The sequence below is a fragment of the Colobus angolensis genome, unplaced genomic scaffold (assembly GCF_000951035.1).
Source record: "Colobus angolensis palliatus isolate OR3802 unplaced genomic scaffold, Cang.pa_1.0 Scaffold412, whole genome shotgun sequence".
Taxonomy (NCBI): Eukaryota; Metazoa; Chordata; class Mammalia; order Primates; family Cercopithecidae; genus Colobus; species Colobus angolensis.
In genome coordinates this window covers 797,821-806,526 of record NW_012117511.1, presented here as the reverse complement: position 1 = coordinate 806,526, position 8,706 = coordinate 797,821, and the positions used below count along the sequence as shown (strand labels likewise).

The following is an 8,706-nucleotide window of genomic DNA, read 5'->3' as shown; positions in this document are numbered from 1 at the left end:
ACTGTGATATCAGGAGTAATAGCTCCGTAAAATATTAGGAATAATATCACAGGGTGTACACCCACTGTGATATTAGGAGTAATATCTTTGTAGGATATTACAAATAATATCACAGGGTGTATGCCCACTATGACATTAGAAGCAATATCTCCCTAGGATATCAAAAATAATATCACAGGGTGTACAACCTCTGCATCCCAGGTTCTAAGGGATCCTCCTGCTTCCGCCTCCCGAGTGGCTGGGATTACAGGTGCCCACCACCACGCCTGGCTAATTTTGTATTTTCAGTAGAGACGGGGTATCACAGTGCTGGTCAGGCTGGTCTGAAACTGTTGACCTCAGGTGATCCACCAGCCTTCCAAAGTGCTGGGATTACAGGTGTGAGCAAATGTGCTCGGCAAAGAGTTATATATTAAATAAATTTGGAAACATGGCTCCCATATTTGAGTGTGCATTTACTTTTATGAAGAAATTATGTCAGAAAACCTAAGGATGATAATAAATATGAAAAGTAACTGGCATGTAAAAAGGTCTTTTGATTAAGAACTATAAGGTTCGATTTCATTTTTAGATAATGTGATCCTGGCTCTTGTATAGTGCTTATAAATATTCTACATCAAAGGAATTCTACATCAAAGGAATTTGTAGCAGTGTCAGAATAAAATAAAGTGTATTTCACTGCTTCTTAATTTTTAAATTAGACTGAATTTGTCATCTTAGAGAGAGAAGAACTTTTTTTTTTTTTCTGAGAAGAGTATGCCATATTTTACTGAGATCTTGGATTTGTTACATATTATGTTTTGGTCTTCTAACATTCTCCACTGGATTTTCTCTAAAGCAGGTATGCACAGAAAGACTTGAATAGCAAAAAATTAAATCATGTAATAATTCTGAGATTTTTGGGTTTGTCACAACTGAGAAATATTGCTGAGGGTGTATGGTCCTCAAGTGTGAAAATGTTCCTTGTGAATTGCTTGTATCCAAAATATACACACGGCATTAAGTGCTGGTTTTTATCTTTTGTTTTTCCAATCCTTTTTTCTTCTCAAGGTGTCCAAGTCACACAGAACCACAGAATCTCACAGGTGTCTCAGAATTCCTCCTCCTGGGACTCTCAGAGGATCCAGAACTGCAGCCAGTCCTTGCTGGGCTGTTCCTGTCCATGTGCCTGGTCGTGGTGCTGGGGAACCTGTTCATCATCTTGGCCATCAGCCCTGACTCCCACCTCCACACCCCCATGTACTTCTTCCTCTCCAACCTGCCCTTGCCTGATATCGGTTTCACCTTGGCCATGGTCCCCAAGATGATTGTGGACATGCAATCGCATAGCAGAGTCATCTCCCACGCGGACTGCCTGGCACAGATGTCTTTCTTTGTCCTTTTTGCCTCTATAGATGACATGCTCCTGACTGTGATGGCCTATGACTGATTTGTGGCCATCTGTCACCCCCTGCACTACCCAGTCATCATGAATCCTCACTTCTGTGTCTTCTTAGTTTTGGTGTCTTTTTCGTCAGCGTGTTGGATTCCCAGCTGCACAATTGGATTGTTACGATTCACCTGCTTCAAGAATGTGGAAATCTCTAATTTTTTCTGTGACTGATCTCAACTTCTCAAACTTGCCTGTTCTGACTGTGTCATCAATAACATATTCATACATTTAGATAGTACTATATTTGGTTTTCTTCCCATTTCAGGGATCCTTTTGTCTTACTATAAAATTGTCCCCTCCACTCTAAGAATTCCATCGTCAGACGGGAAGTATAAAGCCTTCTCCACCTGTGGCTCTCACCTGGCAATTGTTTGCTTATTTTATGGAACAGGCACTGGCGTGTACCTGACTTCAGCTGTGTCACTATCCGCCAGGAATGGTGTGGTGGCATCAGTGTTGTACACTGTGGTCACCCCCATGCTGAACCCCTTCATCTGCAGACTGAGAAACAGGGGCATTCAAAGTGCCCTGTGGAGGCTGTGCAGCAGAACAGTCTAATCTCATGATCTGTTCTGTCCTTTTTCCTGTGTGGGTTAGAAAGGGCAACCACATTAAATCTCTACATCTGCAAATCCTGCCCACTTTCTCACATTATTTTTGTTGCTTGATGGCTTTTATTCCTTTCCACATTTCCTATGTGAATATTGCTTTCTTTGTTATGCCTTTAACTGGAATGGGTGAGTATTCTGGGATCCTTTGTTTAGCATAAACCTCATGACTGAATCCTCTATACCTAGGTGACCTCCTTTAGTTTCTGAGCAATAACCCTGTTGCCCATGTGGAATCACAGCCATCTTTTTGTATACAGGAAGTCCTCATTCATTTTGTAATTCCCTCAAAATTGACTTTCTGGAAACAATGTACAGCAGGTCCTCCAATACCATTGGTTTGTTCAAAGTTGTCTAGTTCTAATGTTGATGAGGAATACATTGGCTTCACTCTACATAATTTTGCTTAAAGGTGCAGTTTTCAAGAGACTATCAAAAATGTTAAGTGAGGAATACTATATACATCAAATTCACATCCTTTCCCACAGTTCATGTGGAATTCCTTTATAAACTGCTTCTAGGGAATCTATTTAGGCAGGTTATGTGTAGAGATCCGTGTCACCGCTCCTCAATCTTGGCTTTGACTGAAATCACCTGGGTAGCTTACACATGAAGAGGCCTGAGTCTCATTATTTAAGATTCTGATTTACTTGCACCTGTGTGGGTATGCAGATTTTTTTTTTTTTTTTAGCAAAAGAGATGGTTCCAGTGATGAAGTTCCTGGAGGGATCAAGCTCTGATAAGTAAGAATAAAACTTCAAACTTAATTGTAATATAATTTCTTCAAGTGTTATCTTCAAATGCATTGTACTTCAGCACTATAAAAATTTTTTATTATGCTGTTTAATCTTACCACTTAGCATTTTCATTTTACATTTGTTGAAGTTACAGATTTATACACACGTTGATTGCTGCTTTATTTCACACTTGTACATATATAAAATGGGAAATAGAAAAGAATAAAATGGTCACAGTATCCCTAAAGTTTCTCATTCTGAAACATTTTTAAAATATTTGTCTTTAATGTTTGTTCCAATTAAGAAACTGTGGTATACACACACAATAAAGCATTATTCAAACTAAAAGGAATAAAATCCTCTCCACTGCCGCAAAAATGGATGAGATTGCAGGTCAGTATATTAAAAAATAAGCCAGGAGCAGAATGACAAATATTACATGTCCTCACTTATATGTAGGAACAAAAAAGAAAACCTTGACCAGGTGTGGTGGCTCATGCCTGTAACCTCAGCACTTTGGGAGGCCAAGTCGGACGGATCACTTGAGGCCACAAGTTTGAGACCAGCCTAGAAAATATGGTAAAACCACATCTCTACTAAAAATACAAAAATTACCTGGGCATTGTGGTACATGCCTGTAGTTCCAGCTACTTGGGAGGCTGAGGCTGGAGAATTGCTTGAATCTAAAAGGCAGAGGTTGCAGTGAGCCAAGATCTTACCTCTATACTCCAACCTGGGCAACAGAACGATACTCCAACAAACACATACACACAAAAGGAGTCTCATGAAGGTGGAGATTATAAAGGTGGTTAGCAGAGGCTAGAAAGAAAAGGGGTGGGATGGGGAATGAAGAGAAGTTGATAATTGGGTACAAAACACAGAAAGACGGAACAAATGAGTTCTAGTGTTTGATAGTACAGTATGGAAATTTTAGTTCACAAAAACTTATTGCGTTATTTCCAGATGGCTTGGAAAGAAGCTTCCTAACTTTCTCATTATGATGGCTTTTAAGTTATTCTCTTTCTCCTCCAATCACACCCTTCTATACTCTTCTTTTTTAGGCTAGATTGGAGCTCTTGAAATCATCCTGTATTTTTATTTATTTATTTATTTATTGAGAAGGAGTTTCATTCTTATTGCCCAGGTTGGAGTGCAATGGCATGATGTCAGCTCACCACAAACTCCGCCTCCTGGGTTCAAGCAATGCTCCTGCCTCAGCCTCCCTAGTAGCTGAGATTACACATCACCACGCCCACCTAATTTTTATTTTTAGTAGGGACGCGGTTTCTCCCTGTTGGTCAGGCTGGTTTTGAACTCCCAATCTCAGGTGACCTGCCCACCTCAGCCTCCCAAAGTGTTAGGATTACAGGCGTGAGCACCCACACCCAACCTATGCTACATCTTTACCTGTTGTCTGTTGTTGTTTGTTTGTTCTTGATCCCAGAAATTACTTTTCACATGTATGTTCAAATGGTTTTTAACATGAGCCAAGAAAGTTCATTGGTGGAAATGCAGCCTTTTCAACAAATGGTGTTGGAGAAACTTGATTTCCACATGCAGAAAAATGAATATGGACCACATGTCACACCAGATGCAAAAACTAACACAAACTGGATAAAAGACCTAACCCCAAGAGCTAAAACTATAATATGCCTAAAAGAAAATGCTGGCAAAACCTTTATGACATCAGAGTGGGCAATGCTTTCTGGGATATGACACCAAAAGCATAGGCAACAAAAGAAAATTAGATCCCTTGGATTACAGCTAAATGAGAAACACTTTTGTGCATCAAAAAACACTATGAACCGAGTGAAAAAATAACCCATGGATTAGGAAAAATATTTGCAAATCATATATTTGAAAAGAGGCTGATATCCATAATATATAAAGAACCGCTAGAACTAAACAACAAGAAACCCAAGGCATCCCATCAACAATGATCAGAAGACTTGAGTAGACATCTCCCTAGGAAAGATACACCAATGGCAAATAACCATATAAAATGATATTCAAAATCACTAATCATAGGGAAGTGCAAATCAAACCAAAAATGTGATAGCACACATTAGGATAAATATGATAAACAAACAAGCAATGGTGAAAATTAGAGGGAAGCAGGAATGCTCCAACATGATCAGAGGGCATGTAAAACTGTGTAGGAACAGGGAAAATAGTATGGAGTATATTTGAAAAATTAGAAACAGAATTATCAGATGATCCTGTAGTTGCATTTGTGGGTACCTACCAAAAAGAATTAGAAGCCAGGAGTGGAAGAGATATTTGTACACCCACATTCATAGCAGCGTTATTCACAACAGCCAAAATGTGGAAGCAACCCAATGGTCCATGGACAGATGAATGAAAAAGCACACTGCAGCTCATTCATACAATGGAAGGCTATTCAGCCTTAAAAAGGCAGGAACTTCTGGCCAGTGTGGTGGCTGACACCTGTAATCCCAGCATCTTGGGAGGCCAAGGTGGGCAGATCACCTGAGGTCAGGAATATGAAACCAGCCTGGCCAAAACGGCGAAAGCTCGTATCTACTAAAAATGATAGAATTAGCTTGGCATGGTGGCACACGCTTCTAATCCCAGCTACTCAGTAGACTAAGACACAAGAATTGTTGGAAGCCAGGATGTGGAAGTTGCAGTGAGCCGAGATCGTGCCACTATACTCCAACCTGGGCTCTGTCTCAAAAAAAAAAAACAAAAATTAAACATGGTATGATTCCACTTACATCAAGACTCTAGAGTATTTAAACTCATAGAATTGCAAAATAGAATGGTGGCCCCCAGGGGTGGGTGAGAGAAAGGAATGGAAAGTTTGTAATATGGGTACAATTTCCATTTTGAAAGACAAAAATGTTCTGGAGATGAGGGAGGTGATGGTTGCTAAACAATGTGAATGTACTTAATGTCATTAAACTGTAAACTTAAAAATAGTGGAAATTGTAAATGTTTATACTGGCCATTCTACATGAAATAATATATATTTATAATTTTTAATATTTCAATGTGGTATATTTTACCATAATAAAAGATGAAAATTAAAACAGTTGAATCTTTAAAAAGAAAAGAAAGAAGCGAATAATACACACAGGATTTCTGCTGATTAGAGGAAGAGCCCAAAAATGGATGCTCATTTTTCTCTTCTTCTTGCTACATTATTATGAGGAATCCTTAGAGATGGGCGAACTTCAGTGAATTTGGCTAATGAAGAACTCTGTGCCTTGAGCCCCCAAGGCCATGGAATAGTAAATACTCAGTCTGTATCTCCAGCCCTGCAGTATGAGGTTCCAGTCAGGTGGGCTCCACACTCGTCACCTGCATCAGGAGGCTCATGTCTGACCCTGTCTTCTTGCCAGTCTTCAGTACACAGTCTGAGCCTCCATCGTGCACCACGCAGGGAGGACAGTGGACCGGTTCTCCGGGGTCACGGCCCAGCAGAGGGGAAGCGCAGTTCAGTGAGTGCTGAGGGACACTGGGGAGCCTTGTTTTGTTTCCTCATCCTCAGGACAAACAAGGGAGTGCGGTGGGCAGATGGGAGGAGACCAATGTGCAAACTGTCAGCTCAGCGGACTGTGGGGTTTCTGTTCTTGGTTGTGGTGGGGGTCTCAGAAATCTTATTCAAAATTTTGCTTTCCTCCCACACTGGTTGTCCCTTTCATGGACATCTCACCCATGTCAGCAGCAAATGAGTCCCTCTAAACTATTCCCTAAGTACAACATAAAGATTATGAACATGATGATGAGGATAAAGAGGATGATGACAGACACCATGGCATCATGAATCCTTACTGAGGGCTTCCTAAATGCCAGGCTCTGAGCTATGTGATCTATGCAGCTTCTTTCATTTCATCCATGTAGTCTTCTCCCAGTTATTAGTGCACATTTCATTATTATTTTACAGACTAGAAAAGAAACAATGCATTTTCATATAACTTGTACCAGAACATGAAGTCAAAAAGGGTGAAGTCCCATTTGAACCAGGCAGTCTAAGTCTAGACACCTAAGCTAAGGACAGGAGTTATGTCTTACATGAATTTTAAAACAAGACCCACCTATTTGAGTAAGCAATTAGTCTCTTGAGGGAGAAAAGTCAGAAAACATAATGTTGAAATCACTAGAACATAACTGGCATATGGAAATATTTTCTAATTATGAACTGTCAATTTTAATTTCATTTCCAGATGGCATAGTCTCAGCTGTTATACAGTGTTTATGAATGTTCTAAATCAAGGGAATTTGTGGCAATCTATTAGAATAAAATAAAATATTTGAGTTCTTAATTTCCTTTAATTAGGATAAACTTTTTCTTAAAGTGAAGAGATTGTTTTTATTACATATTTTTCTTCTGAACAGATAGGCTTTTATTTTCTAGCAATTATGAATTTGTTATATATGATGATCTGGTTCTCAGAACATTCTTGAATCTAGTGTCTCTAAGGCAGGTGTGTACAGCAAGAAGTGAATAACACAAAAATCAATGATGAACGCATTATAAGGCAATTGAGTTTGTCACAACTGCAAAATATTGCTGAGCGTGGATTGCTCTGAAATCTGAAAACATTACTTGTGAATTGCTTATATCCAAAATGCAGACACAGTGCTGGGTGTTGGTTTACTTGTTTCTGATTTTTCAACTCTCTTTCCTACGCAAAAGGTGTCCAAACTATACAGACCCACAGAATCTAACAGATGTCTCAGTAGTCCACCTCCTAGAACTCTCAGAGGATCCAGAACTGCAGCCAGTCCTCGCTGTGCTGTTCCTGTCCATGTGCCTCATCACGGTGCTGGGGAACCTACTCATCATCCTGGCCGTCAGCCCTGACTCCCACCTCCACACCCCCATGTACTTCTTCCTCTCCAACCTGTCCTTGCCTGACATCAGTTTCACCTCCACCACAGTCCCCAAGATGTTTGTGAACACCCAACCTCACAGCAGAGTCATCTCCTACGTGGGCTGCCTGACCCAGATGTCTCTTTTTGCCGTTTTTGGAGGCATGGAAGAAAGACATGCTCCTGAGTGTGATGGCTGTAAGACTGGTTTGTAGCCATCTGTCATCCTCTATATTATTCAGTCATCATGAACCGGTGTTTCTGTGGCTTCCTAGTTCTGTTGTCTTGTTTTCTCCATCTTTTAGACTCCCAGCTGTACAATTTGATTGCCTTACAAATTACCTGCTTCAAGGATGTGGAAATTCCTGATTTCTTCTGTGACCCTTCTCAGTTCCTCCACCTTGCATGTTGTGACACCTTCACTAATAACATAGTCATGTATTTCCCTGCTGCCGTATTTGGTTTTCTTCCCACCTTGGGGGATCTTTTTATCTTACTATAAAATTGTTTTCTCCATTCTGAGGGTTTCATCATCAGGTGGGAACTATAAAGCCTTCTCCACCTGTGGGTCTCACCTGTCAGTTGTGTGCTTATTTTATGGAACAGGCATTGGAGGGTACCTCAATTCAGATGTGTCATCTTCCCCCAGAAAGGGTGCAGTGGCCTCAGTGATATACACGGTGGTCACCCCCATGCTGAACCTCTTCATCTACAGCCTGAGAAGCAGGGATATTAAAAGTGTCCTGCGGTGGCCGCAAGGCAGAACAGTCTAATCTCAGTATCTTGTTATCTGTTCCATTCCTTTTGTAATGTGGGTTTAAAAAGGCAGCAAGGTGAAATATGAATAATATCACAGGGTTAACACCCACTGTGATATTAAGAGTAATACTTCCCTAAGATATAAAAAATACTATCACAGAGTATACACACATGGGGTACACACACTGTGATATTAGGAATTGTATCTCCCTAGGATATTACGAATAATATCACACCAGGTGTGTACACTCACTGTGATATTTGAAATAATATCTCCCAGGGGGCGGAGCAAGATGGCCGAATAGGAACAGCTGCAGTCTCCAACTCCCAG

General features: G+C 40.4%; 2 pseudogenes across 1 annotated transcript; both read left to right on the top strand.

Moving 5' to 3' along the window:
- Nucleotides 1-477: 477 nt before the first annotated feature.
- LOC105521913 lies at nt 478-2,561 on the top strand (annotated as a pseudogene).
- A 4,267-nt stretch (nt 2,562-6,828) lies between these two features.
- Nucleotides 6,829-8,484, top strand: LOC105521912 (annotated as a pseudogene). The gene has a single exon (XR_001003361.1). The product of XR_001003361.1 is annotated as an olfactory receptor 7E24-like (transcript).
- The last annotated feature ends 222 nt before the right edge of the window (nt 8,485-8,706 follow it).